Source organism: Eurosta solidaginis, chromosome 1 (assembly GCF_040869045.1).
Source record: "Eurosta solidaginis isolate ZX-2024a chromosome 1, ASM4086904v1, whole genome shotgun sequence".
NCBI classification, from domain to species: Eukaryota; Metazoa; Arthropoda; class Insecta; order Diptera; family Tephritidae; genus Eurosta; species Eurosta solidaginis.
In genome coordinates, this window is record NC_090319.1 from 396495571 (window position 1) to 396512669 (window position 17099).

Sequence of the window (17099 nt, forward strand, 5' to 3'; positions counted from 1 at the left end):
ATCATACATAACTGCCTTTGAATTATACTATGATTGGAGTAGATTTTACTATAGGTTTAGAAATATAATAACTATGTAAGCCGCTAGCAGAAATTTTTAGACATAAACATAAACTTAACTTTGTATTCCACAAAATTTTTTGACGAAAATGTGTACGAAAAATTTAGTACTTGTTTTTTAGTACAAATAAAAACTGGCAAATAGAGCTACCGAAAAAGTGAGGTTATGTTGTTGACTTGTTTTGTTTTGTTGATTTTCCGACAGGGTGGATAAATGATGTATTAAAAAAATGTCTGTTTCTTGTTTCTTCGTTTCAATGATGAAATGAATATTCAGGTGTTCTCATCCCGCTGCCCTTTTTCCCTTATTCTGACTAGTTCGGCATGCATAAATTTGAATTATAAAAATTTGAATTATACTCCGATCGGAGTAGATTTTACTATAGGTTTAGAAATATAATAACTATGTAAGCCGCTAGCAGAATTTTTTTAGACATAAACATAAACTTAACTGTGTATTCCCCAAAAGATTATACACAAAATTTTTTGACGAAAATGTGTACGAAAAATTTAGTACTTGTTTTTAGTACAAATAAAAACTGGCAAATAGAGCTACCGAAAAAGTGAGGTTATGTTGTTGACTTATTTTGTTTTGTTGATTTTCCGACAGAGTGGATAAATGATGTATATTGGAACGATTTTCCGTCATCCCTTGTCAAATTTGGTTTTGAGACAAACCGGTTTCGGCGTTGTGCCATCGTCAGTGTCGATTTTCGTTCTGATCTGTTGTTGTCGTTTGTCCTGTATTTATAGTTCGTAGGTACATGAGCAGGTATTGTCAAAATTGATGCTTGTGTATATTTAGTTATGTGTATGTGCTGTGTCTTTATTCAGAACCGAGGGTGGTTTTTACTGATCGATTTGTGTGGCTGACTGGGGCAGGTAAAAATCCGTAATTTTAGTCGATTGACCTTCTTTGTGGGTTTGTTGTTTTGGTGCGTTAATTGTTTTGTTTATTTGTTGTTGTGTGTTTGTCTGTTGTACCTGTGTGATTACTTCGTTTCTTGTAAACAAGTTTTAAAGGCTCGAATATTGTGTCAGAAATTGTGTTTATCTGTTCGTTTATTATTCTACCGTCGAATGTTTTCTGTTTGTATATTTCCATGTTTTCTGTTTGTATATTTCATGTTTTCGAGTACGTTGAGACGTCGGCCTTTTGCTTAGATGTGAAGAACCTTAACTATTGTATTGATGTTTGCTGGGGAACATTCATTCTCGACCATGTGATTCGCGAAGTTAGACTCGGGTATAATGTTTGGATTCCGTATTTTTTTTTGTAATCTCTAATATGTTCTCTGAACCTCGTTCTTATTTGCCGTCCTGTTTGTCCTATGTAACTATGTTGGTATCCGCAGGTAAGCTTGTATACGCCTTGACTGCTAAACGGATCCTCTGAGTTAGTGTTAGTTCTTAGTTTTCGCCCTAGGTTGTTCGATGTTTTGAATGTTGTGTTAATGTTGTATTTTTTAAAGAAGTTTGCCAATTTATATGTTGCTTTTCCAGTATATGTCATAGTCGTCCAGCTATTATTTTCCTTTCCATTATTTCTTCTTTGGTGTGACCAATTGGCGCCGGTTGGCGGAACGAAGGAGCGACTGGCGCGCCTTGTTGGACGGCCATAACCGTTTAGACGGTTAAGCGCCAATTAAGTAAGTAAGTAAACCAATGGAGCAATTCATTTGAAATTTTGCAGTGTGGTTGCAGATACCTAAATCTGATTTGAGAATAAAAATGGGCGTGATCCGCCCACTTTTTCTCTTTGCCCTCATATAAGGTGAAATTTCACATAATCATATTTTCTACTTTAAAAGCATATTCCAGTGTCAATATAAATAAAAATTGTTTATATTTCTTAACTTTAGCTTAGAGGCTTTTGATTTACATATATTTAAAAAATTTTATTTTCAAAGTCAAACACAACATAGGTACATATATTTGTTAAAACTGAATCGAAATAAAAACATACTTATAAATAAAAAGTGATATTTTAACTGGTATAAAGTTAGTCGGAGTCAATATAGTCGACATGCTCTGGTTCAGATAATAAGACAATAACTTCACTCTTAATGCTCGCCGCTTTAACTAGGGGTTTTCCGCAAACTGTTTATGAACGGGTATGACGATATCAGCAATCTGTGCAGCAAATCCAAGTTACTGCAACTTCTTGACTTTTTTGTGGTGATAAGTTCGCGATAGTTTCGATTATACTCTCACAAAACAGAATTTTATGTACGCTCACTGGCATATTGTACCAAGCATATTCCGATAAATATAGTACCCTTGTTTCTGTCACATAGTGGTCAAAAGCTTCAGAATTTATTTGAAACCCACATCCTATGCATGAAAGTATTGTATGAAACCTATTAAAACGATATATTTATGCCGTTTATGTCTGATGTTATTTCAGGATCTCCAAAGAATCTTCTCACAGAGTTGTCATCATTTGTGTTGCCGTTTTTTTGCTTTAGCATATCAATCAAAAGACCAACTTCTTTCCTGAATCTATTTTGGATATGTTCTTTCTTCTTTTTCATCTTTTCCTTATTTTCTTTGCCCCGCACGCACCAGTTCTTCATTTCCATTCGATAAGCGATGTGTAGCATCATACATTCCATGCATCGTATCCAAGAATGTAAAGGGGAAATTCCGAAAGCACGCATGCTTTTGTCAACATTTCGCTCTGACAGGGCTCGCATATTGTTCATATCTTTTGGAGAAGCCCCACATATGTAGCACTTTTGCGATGATGTATATGCCGACAGAGCGTTAGGTTGGCGTTTATGTGATGTATACATACATATGTATATTCCCGAAGTACTCAATCGCTTAGAAGTATCACCCATAATATACGACCCTCAAGTAGGCGTGCATACATAACATAAGTTGATGGGATAAGTGCACAACTCGTTAACTATGGGAAAACTCATATAACAAACAATGAAGTCTATTCAGTGCACAAGTTTCCTTTTTCTGGGTTTTTACCATTTATAATATATAGGTTTTTACCAGGTATAACTGTCTTTTTTGGGATCTAGTATTGTAGACTTTAATTGAGGACATTACATTGTTAGGTCACTGCGCTTCATACGTGAGCGAAGGCATAGAGACCTTAAGTTGGCGATTACAAAGAAAACGCAAAATTTCGCAATGGTTTTTTTTCTATCTGAAACTACATATATATATACTAAACTTTTAGTGGCTGTCTAAAACAAAAAAAAAAAAAAATAAATGCTGTTATAAACTACCTAAGTATGTTAAATAAAATAGTTTGAAGTCAAAACAATTATCGAAAAATCCACCACGTGGCCACAAAGTTGGTCAACAATTTTGGACTGTGAAATGATTTTTACACTTGTTTCAATTATCCAAGTTTCATAATGCTTATCATGGTGATCGTGGGTTTTTTACTTTGCTGTGTATACATTTTCTTAACAGTTGGTTATTAATCTGTTGCATGTCAAAATATTTTTGAGATTGGAGAACATTGTTTTTTGGACTTTTGGCATCCTAAAAGTGAAAAAAGTTACACTGTGCACCGCCCACTTGTCATAAAATCAATTTTACAAATATTACTTACTTAATTGGCGCTTAACCGTCTAAACGGTTATGGCCGTCCAACAAGGCGCGCCAGTCGCTCCTTCGCTCCGCCAACCGGCGCCAATTGGTCACACCAAGGGAGTTTAAATCGTTTTCCACCTGGTCCTTCCAACGGAGTGGGGGCCGCCTTCTACCTCTGCTTCCATAGGCGGGTTCCGATAGAAACACTTTCTTGGCCGGAGCATCATCTTTCATTCGCATAACATGGCCTAGCCAGCGCAGCCGCTGCGTTTTAATTCGCTGGACTATGTTGATGTCTGCGTATAGCTCGTACAGCTCATCATTAAATCTTCTTCGGTACTCGCCATCGCCAACGCGTAGAGGTCCATAAATCTTTCGAAGAACTTTTCTCTCGAACACTCCCAAAGCCGCTTCATCTGCTGTTGTCATGGTCCATGCTTCTGCCCCATATAGCAGGATGGGTACGATAAGTGACTTGTAGAGTATGATTTTCATTCGCCGAGAGAGGACTTTACTTTTCAATTGCCTACCTAGTCCGAAGTAGCATTTATTGGCAAGATTGATTCTTCGCTGGATTTCAGTGCTGATGTTGTTGCTAGTGTTGGTGCTGGTTCCCAAATAAACGAAGTCTTTTACTATTTCGAAATTATGGCTGCCAACAGTAGCGTGGTTGCCAAGGCGCATATGCGCTGACTCTTTCCTCGATGACAGCAGGTACTTCGTTTTGTCCTCATTCACCATCAAACCCATCTTTACCGCTTCTTTTTCCAGTTTGGAGTAAGCAGAACTAACAGGCGGGTGTTTAGGCCGATGATATCAATGTCATCAGCATATGCCAGTAATTGCACGCTTTTATAGTATATTATATATACAAATATTATCTTCTGATTATTTTCGGCCTTAGATTTATAAATTTTAAATATTTAACGAGCTCGAGGCCATATACATATATATTCAGATTAAAACCCGGATAGATTTTATATATATGTATATATTTTAAATTTTATTTAGTCGACAAGCTACACCCAAGAGTTCTTGAGAATGACCTCAGATTGAGGTCGAAATATCGACTAAATAAAATCATTCAAGGTTCGAATCGAGCTCAAGGCCAGAACAATCTATCTGCGCAGCTATGGCAGGTTGTCTGAAAAATTTTCTACTTACTATTCCAAAAACAAAAAACAATTTTTCAAATTTAGAAAAATTAACAATAATTATCATTAGAAAAAAATTATTGTTCTGGCCTTGAGCTCGATTCGAACCTTGAATGATTTATCAATAGGCCGATAAAAACAAAAACAATGACTAAATAAAATTTAAAATATATACATATATATAAAATCTATCCGGGTTTTAATCTGAATATATATGTATATGGCCTCGAGCTCGTTAAATATTTAAAATTTTACAAATATTATTAATCATAAATCAAAAATCGTTAAACCCATCGTAAAAAAATTCGACAGTGGTTGCATTTACTATAAGGAATGCTTTGAAGAAAACTTAACGAAATCGGTTAAGGACCACGCCCACTTTTATATAAACATTTTTAAAAGGGTCGTGGACGAATAAAATAAGCTATATCTTTGCAAAAAAGAGCTTTTATCGTACTTCATTTCACAAGTGGATTTATAACAATAAATAGGAAAACCTTCAAATTTTAAAAAATGGGCACCGCCCCTTTTTTGACTAAGCAGTTTTCTATGTTTCGGGAGCCATAACTCGATGGAAAATTTGTTCAGAAAAGAACCATATCGTTAGCTTAATGTGAAAATGTGCTAAGTCAACTTTTACGAATTTTACAGGAGACGAAAAAAATTAATAATGTTTGAAATAATCTTTTTTTTCAAAACTGTGAATGAGGATACCTTAGTTGCAATACTTTTGAGTGTAGAGGCTTTGAAAAAGATAAATAAAAATCCTGTATGCTAATCCAGCAGCTATTTTATTACTTAGCACAATTTCCGCACCCAAAACAAATTCCGGATGGTGCGCAGACCATAATTTATTTTTAAATTCAAACAAATGCTGTGTTGTGTCTTATTCCAAAAAGACAACTGCCACGTACTTTATCTACAAACTAAATGCTAAATCTCTTAATTGTTGTCAAGAGAGTAAATAATTGGGTGTAATTTTTGACACCAAACACTCTTTTTCTAGTCACATTGACTTCGTTGTTTCAAAATTTGTTGCAATGGTTGGGTTCAGTGACATAACACCAGTGACTTTAAGGACCCTATGACGTTGAAGGCACTTTATATATCCTTGGTCAGAAGTGGTCTTGAATATTGCGCAATAATATGAAATCCTTTCTATGAATCTAACTCCTATAGAATTGAGAAAGTTCAAAAAAATTTTACAAAAATTGCTTTACGTATGCTTCAGTGGCCAGACATCCTCCCATCATATACCAGCAGGCACAAATTGCTTGGTCTTCAGGCTTTGCATGAAAGAAGAACTTTTATCTCAATCATGCTTGCCTATAATGTAATAAACTTTAGCACTAATTGCACTGATTTATCTAATTTGTTCATTCAATATATTCCACTGCGTGATCTTCGGCATAATAGATTATTTATGGAAATAACTCATAAAACGAATTATGCTATGAATGAACCTATAACTAGAACTATACATCTAGCAAATCGATTCAGTAGTGTTCTTAATTCTAATAACAGTTTATATAAGTTTAAGCTTGAATTGAGTTTTTAAGCGGGGATTACCCTTATTGCTTTAAATGTATTAAGCAATTTTTAATTTATAATTTATTTAATAATTTGTGAAAAATTTAAACAACGTAAAATCAGGACGGACAAGGCGACAGCTGTTTCGATATTACCTTCTAAATATCTTCAAAGCCTTTTTCTCCCGGGAGTGGGGTTTGAACCCGCACTCCCACGATGGCTGAAATGTTACAAACGCATTCAGCCACGTCATGCCTTAGCTTGAATTGTTTTCTATTTTTAACTAGTCTGTAAGAAAGCATGTAGTTATCGACATGTAAGAATTGATGTAGATTATGGTCAGCGCAAAGCATTTATCAAACACCAAAGGCATGTCTCAATTGGGTGAATCCACTTTCAAGGGGTTGTGTTGCGCAACCCTCTGAAGGGGTTGCCAGCGCAATATTTAGCTTCTGCAACCCAATTGTCAACCTCACCTACCCGTGGCGAATCCTGTTTCATTGACAGTCGAGGCTCTGGCGACCCCAAGTTCCTCATGGAATTAGGGGGTGAGGAGGGCGGGATGGCCTAGAAGGTTTAATGTGGTCATATAAATCGTTTCTGAGATGCACGGGGTAGTACCTTAATAGTGATTTGCTACCGGAACGTACCGCATCTATATCCGGCAAAGGACCATCAACATCGGTAACACTCCCCAAAGCCTTCGGGAGTGTCTTCATCGTTAATACAACAACAACAAAGCATGTACTTTTAGACTGAATGAATTAAATAAATAAATAAAATGCGCGCACAAAGAAATGACAAGTAATTCAGATTGATATTATTGACAGGTTGCCTTACACATCATTGCCCACAGCACGTAAAAATGAAAAATAAAATTTTTTTTTTTGATCTGCATTAAATTAAAATTAAAAGAAAGTGACTTAGCACATTTTCACATTCAGCTAACGATATATATATGTATTATTGCGCAGCCTTGTTACACTATTAAGCACACAAAACAAACAACAACAGCATTTCAAGTGTACAGCTGGGTATGCAATATTCGGTTTCACCCGAACTTAGAATTCCTTACTTGTTATGGAAAATTTTTGATAGCTAAACCTTTTTAACTGTGAAAAACGGAAAATGTACACTGATTGAAAACTCTTTGCACACAAAATTTACACTTTAAATTCTCCTATGCGATTATGTAAGGTATTGTGGGAATTTTAGCATCACTATGTTGTTAGTTAATAAAGGCACAACAATAAAGCGAGCTGCCACTCTTGTGTACACATCTATTTAATCATCATTTACACACATACATGGAAGGCGACGAGAAGTACATGCACACACATAACCAGCAGCTCGAAGTGAAGAGATATGGCTCACACACACACATGTAATCATCAGCCGAAGTTCTTACTCACACATACACATGCATATAACTAATTACCAAGCAAGAGATACAAGAGTTCTAGAAGGTCTAGACCTTTGAGTATAAAAGCAGCGCAAGCTGAGTAATAACGAAACCGTTTGATTTAAACACGCTATCAGTTGCGAAGTGAAGTATAATTGTGTTGTACTACTCCTAAAGTGATATAATAAAGACCATTTTGCAATACAGAATATTGGAATGAGTTATTCAGCAGTTTAGCGATTCGAACGTTAGCAGAAGGTTTCAAATAAGCGGAATTTCCCTAAATTCTTTACAATTGGTGTCAGAAGAGGAATCGATATATATAAAAATCAAATTCTGTGTGTCTGTTCGTTATGCACGTATTTCCCACACTTCAATCATCACCAAATTTTGGCTATAGGTTCGTCCGCAGCAAGGTTTTAGGCTAAAAATAATTTCGATATATAAAAGGGGTGTGGCACCTGCCATACAAATGAAATCTTTGGTACTGCATAACTCTGAAGGTATACATACCAGAACATTGAAATTCCGTAAGGAGTTATATGAGGTAAATCCCTTACGCCACCAAGAAAATTTGGAATTCGAAAAAAGGGGGCGTGGCACCTCCCATACAAATGGAATATAACATACTGCATATCTCTGGATGTAGTAATGGTAGGATAATGAAAATTGGTAAGGAGCTATATGACGTTAAGTCCTAACACCTCAACTAAAATGTGGAATTGGGAAAAAAGGGGCGTGGCACCTTCCCTACAAATGGGATTTTTAAGAACTATGGCTGCCGTAACAACCTAAGGTTATTTCAACACCTAAAGTTTGACTGCATTGTTGAGTTTAGCTGTTATTCCTTTTGGACGTTTAGTAATCTGCCGCCGTTAAAAAAATGTGTTAGCTTCTTCTACATCTTCTATAAAAATCTAATTCTGTGTGTGTGTTCCCTATGGAAACGTATTTCCCACACTTCAATCATCACTAAATTTTGGCTATAGGTTCCTTCGATCAAGACGAAGGTTTTCATATTTCAGAATTAAGAATTTTAAATCTAATTTCTTTTTTGGCTATACGAACGAGCAATCTTAGCTCCCAAAAATGATCATGTTAACAAAATCAATGATCGCATTCAAAACCAAATTCCTGGTGAAGTGACGAAATATAAATCGATCGACAAAGTTACAGACGAAGATCAAATTGTGAATTATCCAATTGAATTTCTAAACTCTTTAGAACCAACTGGAATGCCTGCGCATATATTAACTTTGAAAATTGGCTCACCAATCATGCTTCTTCGGAATTTAGACCCACCAAAATTGTGCAATGGAACCAGACTTTGCGTTAAGAAATTAATGCCGAATGTAATCGAAGCAACAATCATCAGCGGTAAAAGCAAAGGTGAATATGAGCTCATACCACGGATACCAATGATTCCTACAGATTTTCCATTAAATTTTAAGCGCTTACAGTTTCCTGTACGCCTTGCTTTGCAATTACAATCAACAAAGCACAACGACAATCGCTTACTGTTGCCGGATTAACTTTAGAGAGTCCATGCCTTTCCCATGGAGAGCTATATGTTGCTTGGAACACCAAAAAATTTGTTTATCTTTGCACCGAACGAAAAACCAAAATATATTATGTACCCACTTGCATTACAATAAGATACAATAACAAAATTTTTTAAACGAAAATTTCACCAATTTACAGAACCATAAACTAAATTATCAACCAACAAAACAGAAAAAATAATGCAACATTCATTCGATCTCGGGCGTTACAACGTACGCCGGGTAAAGCTAGTACATTATGGCCACCAGACACAAACCGTGTCTCCGATTTTAGGTACACCCTGTTCTGTAGCTAGATATTTAACCATTGCCGCTATATGGGTCTCCTAAGCATTATCTAAGCGAGGATAAGCGTTTTTTTTAGGTGCAAACGTAAAGTATACGCTTGTAAAAAAAAAAACACGGCTAATATAATGTAAAATTGCCTTTGCGCAAAGTAAATATTTTAATATAAGCCTTAGGGCGATTGTTTTTTAGTTAAAAACGAGTCTTTTGACACCCTTCCCGACATTTCTGAATTTGTTTTACATGCAGACCCTTTTGTTAAGTATTAGTTTTGTATGAAAAATATATCGCATTTTTGGCATGGTTTAAAGAACAAATAATACTAGTTATTAGTTCGATAATAGCCGTTTTTTTACACGTATATACGTCTACGTTTGCGAGTAAAAAACGCTTATCTTCAATTAGATAATGCTTAGGAGACCCATCTAGCGGCAACTAGCTACATAACGTGTTGTATAGAAAAGCGGAGACACAAACTTCTGCTGTATGTCTGTGTATAACCTATAGCTGAATCGGTTGCAGTGAATAGTGGGCACACACCATTTGTGGAGGTAATACATAGAGACGAAACATAGACACATATTTCAGTTCCATCTAAGTATAATGCGTATTGAAATTTAGGAGTACTAATTTTCTGCGCAGCAATTTCAGAAGAGTAGACAACGTTTAACGCTTAGTAGTCCATATAAAGTTTAAGCGTAAATGTATATAGATGTAAAAAAAAAACACAGCTAATTTGTTTTAAATTTTATGGCGAGGTTCGGGAAAAAATTTTGAAAATAACAGGTACCCTATTATGTGTACAGATCGGTCCCATGAGATTTGATCGTGATCCAGAGCTGAATGGCTTATTAGAACGCTCTAAATGCTTTTAGCAGTTGTAACTGAAGTGAGGTGAAGTGCTGCCAGTGCAGAAAGAGATTGTATTAGCCTGATGCTACTGACGCCACGGTATTACGAAATGTGTGTCTGCGCAAGTCACTCCAGCCCGGTGCAAACTCATTAACTAAACACCGTACAGTACTACACAGCCTTAGTCCGATCCTCGCTCCTAAACCGTCAAAGGATTTTAACCAATTTTTCTAATAAGTTAGGTACATGGGGCGAAACGGAGCGGGAAGTAGGGATAGTGCGGAACTATAGACTCAATATTACATTGTGTGGTTTCGCAATGGATGGTATGAACGATTAGGCCACCGCTATCAAGTGGCCCATTTCATAATTAATTAGTGCTGAACCGCCTAATTGATTTTGCCGTTTCGTAATAAGTCACGCCTATTTCGTGGTAACTGACGCCAATTAGGGGCACCAAGAGAGGCCAAGTCTACCTTCTTTCTTGCCTGGTGCGTCTCCGCATATTCGTATGACCTGACCTTGCCATTATTCGCTGTACTTTCTTTATATTTGCGTAAAGCTCCAACAGCTTATCATTATACCTCCTTCTATACTCACCGTCAGCATCACGAACATAAATCTTCCGGAGAGCTTTTCTCTAGAACACTCCAAAAGATATCCCATCTTCTCTCGACATTGTCCACGATTTCGAGCAATACATCAGTACAGGTATGACGAGCGACTTGTAGAGCGTGAATTTCGTTCGTCGAGGACTCTTCTTTTGAATTCCCTATTCAGTCTAAAAAACACTCTTTGGCAAGAGATATTCTCCGCTTTATGTCTAAGCTGACATTGTTTTTGCTGTTCATGCAGGTTCCCAGATAGACGGAGTCGTCCACAGTCGGGAATTTATATCCATCAAAAGTGACGTGGCTCATTTACCGCAAGACCCACGAAGCTGTAAAGAAAGGAAGGGAGAAACAGAGGAAGGGTAGAGATGACGGCGAAAAAGGAGATAAGTAAGGATAGGGAGGCAGCGTCGGTTTAGGAATGAAGTGAGAAGGGGAAGAAGAGCAGGGAAAGTACAGAAAGAGAGAAGGTGGGGGGAATGAAAAGACGGAGTGCAAGACAAGGATGTAGAGGAAAAGGAAGGGAAGAGCATAAAGTAGAGAAGATGCGGAATGCTGTAGGCCAAGGGGAAAGGGAGTGGGAGATGAAGCGAAAATGGGAAGGGGGAGATGTTAAGCAAGGTAAAAGGCAATTGGTAAAGAAAGGGGAGAGTTAAAGGGAGTTGTAGGTTTAAGAGAATATAGAAAAAGGCCGCGTTATTGAGAAAAAAACGGAAAAGGATGATGATAGGGGAAACGAACAAGCAAAAGGAAGATAAATACGAGCCGTAAGAGCAAAAGTGGGACTACGAGAAGAAAATGGGGAATGTAGACATCGGAAGAAGGGAGGGATAAATAATAAAATGGTTTAGATTGCTTTTATTATTTGTATATCAGATTAAGCCTGTTGTTGTTGTTTTAGCAGTTCTTCGCCCCATACAATGGGTGTGAGCGATCATCAATATCCTCTAACGGCAGTCCAAGGAAACTTGTTTCAGCAGGGGTGGACCATAATGAAAGGAATGTTAAAGGCGTTGGTTCCACATTACAATTGAAGAGATGGTTGGTGTCATGTGGGGACACATTGCAAGCAGGGCATACATTATGTATTCCGGGTTGATTCTGGATAGGTAAAAGTTTAACCTGTTACAGTATCCAGATCGAAGTTGAGCTAGAGTGACTCGCGTTTCCCTAGGGAGTGTGCGTTCCTCTTCTGCAAGTTTAGGGTATTGTTCTTTGAGTACAGGATTCACCAGGCAATTCCCGACATAGAAGTCCGACGCCTGTTGGTGGAGTTCACTGAGGACCTGCTTCTGTTTTTTGCTTCATACGGCTGTGTTCTCAGGTGCCGTATTTCATCATAATGCTTACGGAGATAACTCCTTAAGCGCCTTGGCGCTGTTGGCTCATCAATCAGATGTCTGTTGGGATGCCCAGGTTTCTGGGTCTTCAACAGGAACTGTTTGGTTAGCATTTCATACCTCTCCCTGATGGGGAGTATTCTCGCCTCATTATGTAGATGGTGTTCTGGGGACATAAGAAGACAACCCGTGGCGATTCTGAGAGCAGTATTTTGGCAGGCCTGTAGCTTCTTCCAGTGGGTAATTTTTAGGCTTGGCGACCATATGGGTGACGCGTAGCACGTAAATGGCTGGTCAATTGCTTTGTATGTAGTAATGAGCGTTTCTTTATCTTTTCCCCCAAGTACTGCCAGCAAGAGATTTGGAGATTTTATTACGGCTCTGGATTTTCGGTACAATTGCGGCTGCATGCTCACTAAAATGTAGATCCTGATCGAACGTCGCACTTAAGATTTTGGGGTGTAAGACAGTCGGTAGCGTGGTGCCATTGACGTGGATGTTCAAAATGGTCGACATTTGGGACGTCTATGTTGTAAATAAGGTCGCCAATGATTTAGTCGGTGATAATTTCAGGTTTCGCGAGGTGAAAAAACTGGAGAGATCAGGGAGGTAGCCGTTTATTCTGTTCCAAAGCTCATCGATCTGTGGACCTGGGCCTGTGGCCATTATCGTGCAGTCATCGGCGTAGGAAACGATAGTAACTCCTTCTGGTGGCGAAGGTAGCGTTGATGTGTAGAAGTTAAACAGAAGTGGGGAATGGACACCACCCTGTGGCACCCCTTGTTTAATTCTTCTTGGTTTTAATGTTGCGTTTCTAAATTGCACCGATGCCAGCCGGCCACCCAGATAATTTGCGGTCCACCTTTTAAGACATGGGCGAAGGGTAGACCCTTCTAGACGTATCAAAAGATTTTGATAGGTCAGGCGCAACGACTACTGTTCTATGGTAGGGGTTTTGATTTAAACCGCAATTTGTCTGGGTGCTAATTGGCATGACTTTACGGTGGACCAAAGCTTACCCACACCGGCAGAGAGGTTACAACGACTTAGATGCTCCTCCCATTTCGCCTGCTTGTGTTCATCTACAAGCAATCTGATGCGTTGGTTTATATTCCTTATTTGAGGGTCTCCGGGATCGAGCTGTCTTATAAGGTCACGTTCTCTCGCTAAATTTGCGGCCTCCGCCGGAAAATGAGGCCGAATTTCGAGAATTCTTCCGGCAGGAATAAAGCGAGCCGAGGCGGATTCAATGACCTTGCGGAAAGCACTCTCCTATTGGTGAGCATCAGTCGGGATAGGGAGGGCAGCAAAGCGATTTTATATAAAGCATTTGTATTCATCCCACTTTCCTTTTTTAAAGTTTATGAAAGTGCGTTTTTCGGTGACGATGAAGTCGGCGGTACGCTCGATCGAAATAAGTATTGTCAGGCGGTCGGACGCCAATGTTACCATCGGCTGCCAGTTGACGCAGTTTACGAGTCCTGCGCTCACGATTGAAATATCTGGCGAACTGTGACAGCCTCCTACCATACGAGTGGGGGCGTCTCCGTTAATTGTGCAGAACGTCGTTTATTCTATTTGATCCGCCAACATCTCACCTCTGCTGTCCACCTGCAAGTTTGAATGCCATAGGTCGTGATGGGCATTGAAATCGCCTAAGATAATGCGATTATCGCCAGTGAGTAACGCGCTAATATTAGGGCGGTATCCACTGGGGCAGCAGGTGGCAGGAGGGATGTAGATGTTGAAAATTTCTAGGTTTACATCGCCTGACCGGACAGATAAGCCGGGACGTTCTAGGACATTGTCCCTATGGCCGATGTCGGGATCAAATATATGATATTGCACTGAGTGGTGTATGATGAACGCCAGACTGCCTCCATTTCGCGATCTTTTCTGTGGACATTATACCCAGAACAGGTCTGCAGAGCAGATCTTGCTGTGAGTTTAGTCTCTTGATCTTCCCAGTTAATCCATTACAGTTTAACTGCAGAATTTTTAAGTGCAGCGGGGGAGACGTCGTCACTCTAGGAGTAAGTGACGGGTGACTACGCCTGGGTTGTGAAAGGCTAGGACGAAATTGCTGTTGTGGCCCTGGGACTGGACGTCGGTGGGTAAGCATTGGGATACCCGGTGTATTTGGGTTTGCGGCCTGGCAACATGACGCAATGAAGCCCGTCGGGGGATTCCGTCGCGGAGACCAGAACATCTAGGATAGTGGCACCGCCCAAGGCAGGAGCTGCATTGAGCGATTGTCGCGAACATATATATTCTGTGCTGGCAAACGGTGCAAAAGGTTGTAGGGACTAAGAGTCTGTCGCAGACTACGGGACGCCCTTGGGCGTGAACAGCAAGGAGCCACAAAAGCTTTGTAAAAGTTACGAGGACGTCTGGTTTTGGGATATAGCCCAGAACAACCTGTCCGATACAACCATCCCTTGCACGTGACACACTGACAAGAGTATGACCGCCCTAAAAAGATTATTTTCCGGCAAACGCCACAAAAGCTTTGTAAAAGTTACGAGGACGTCTGGTTTTGGGATCTAGCCCAGAACAACCTGTCCGATACAACCATCCCTTGCACGTGACTCCCTGACAAGAGTATAACCGCCCTAAAAAGATTATTTTCCGGCAAACACAGCAAAACCATTACTTCAGTCCGGGGTCAGGTGACGGACCCGGATGGGGTTCAATACCTTCCCGGAGCAGGAGAGTATGGCGCAGTCCCGCTGCAAGGAGCTGCTGAGAGGATGACAATTTGTGGGAGGGACACAACAAATTAAATGGGGTTACACTGAAATGACAGTCCTTGGTCGGGAAAAATCCAGAGTCGCTCCGGTACATAGAGCTGACTGCCTTGGGAAGCGAAGATCAAGCCTCATCACAGAGAGCAGGCTTTGTTGGTTTTTGGCTATGAGCTGGTCACAGCTTTCTATCTTTATATATGTAAAAGCACCGCTTTCTGCTTCCATATTGGGAATGCTTGGATTGGAACAAAGTTCTTAAAAATAAATAAATTTAAGGCGCGTTAACCTCCGAAGAGATTTTAGGACAAGCTTCTCTTCCAATTTGCATCGTGCTCCTTTTAATTTTTTTCTACAATTTAGAGGGACGGGACCTACATGTTTCATGGCAAAAATACACTCTCGAGTGCTTGCCAAATCATTGCCGAGGGGCGACCCCGCTTAGATAAACTTTCTTCTGATTGAATAAATTTGTTTCTAAATTTTTGATATTGCTTTCCCGTGGTGTGAACCCAGGATCCTCGGTGCGGTAGGCGGAGCACGCTACCACCATACCACGGCGGCCGAACAAAGTTCTTAGCTTAAAATATTAAGAAACTACTAGTTTTAAAAATATAGTCAATGCAGTTCTTTAATTTTTTAAATTAGTTATGTACAACGCTTGATTTATTTGTCGACTTAATTTTATATCCTCAAAATACCAACAGTAGCAGAAGTTTAAAGTGTGTCAGCAATTTGCATTCGCGAAATACTTTTTTCAAATATACGTTATCTAAACAGCAACGTCCTTTAATGAAAGCTTTCCGCCAATGAAAAAATCACATTAATTCATTCAATAAATGGTTCACATAAGATTTATTCGGCCAGAAATCCAGCACGAATTGTATAGTATCAGAATGTATTCAAAAGGCCGTCTTATGTAAAAGTGTCTGCCCTGTATGCACTTTTTCTATGAAACGAACACAAAACAATTCTCTTATTTGCCGTAGTCAATATAACTCGTCAAATAAAATTAACGTCCACCGATTTCTAGGGCAATAATTCATTCTGTCGAAGCTTAACAGGGCAGAAAATGCGACTTTTCTGCGTTTTTGAAATGCACCTTTTTACGGAACGAACATGTGTACATTTGGTTTGAGGTTTTGCCTTTATATTGCAATCGAACGCGAAAACATGAGGGGCAATAAAAATGCATCTTTTTTGCTATAACATATTAAAACCCAGCAGTAAATTTTCTCTGAATGCTTTCGTATTATCCCTCATGAGACATAATTGAAAATTGTTACGCGAACGCGAAACCAGCAGTCTTGCAAGTTTGATTGAAATATGTACTGACTCTTTTGTTAAATCGTAAATATATATATATACATATATACCTACATATATATTTGTAAATAAAATAATCAAACCTGAATCACATTCCGCTGACTTCCTGATTGCAAATTCCTGCTGGAAAAATTTCCTCCAGGATTAGTCTGCAACATGTTGATATTAAAACTTGGGAACACTAAACGATATCTAATTAATGCGATTATCGCCAGTGAGTAACGCGCTAATATTAGGGCGGTATCCACTGGGGCAGCAGGTGGCAGGAGGGATGTAGATGTTGAAAATTTCTAGGTTTACATCGCCTGACCGGACAGATAAGCCGGGACGTTCTAGGACATTGTCCCTATGGCCGATGTCGGGATCAAATATATGATATTGCACTGAGTGGTGTATGATGAACGCCAGACTGCCTCCATTTCGCGATCTTTTCTGTGGACATTATACCCAGAACAGGTCTGCAGAGCAGATCTTGCTGTGAGTTTAGTCTCTTGATCTTCCCAGTTAATCCATTACAGTTTAACTGCAGAATTTTTAAGTGCAGCGGGGGAGACGTCGTCACTCTAGGAGTAAGTGACGGGTGACTACGCCTGGGTTGTGAAAGGCTAGGACGAAATTGTTGTTGTGGCCCTGGGACTGGACGTCGGTGGGTAAGCATTGGGATACCCGGTGTATT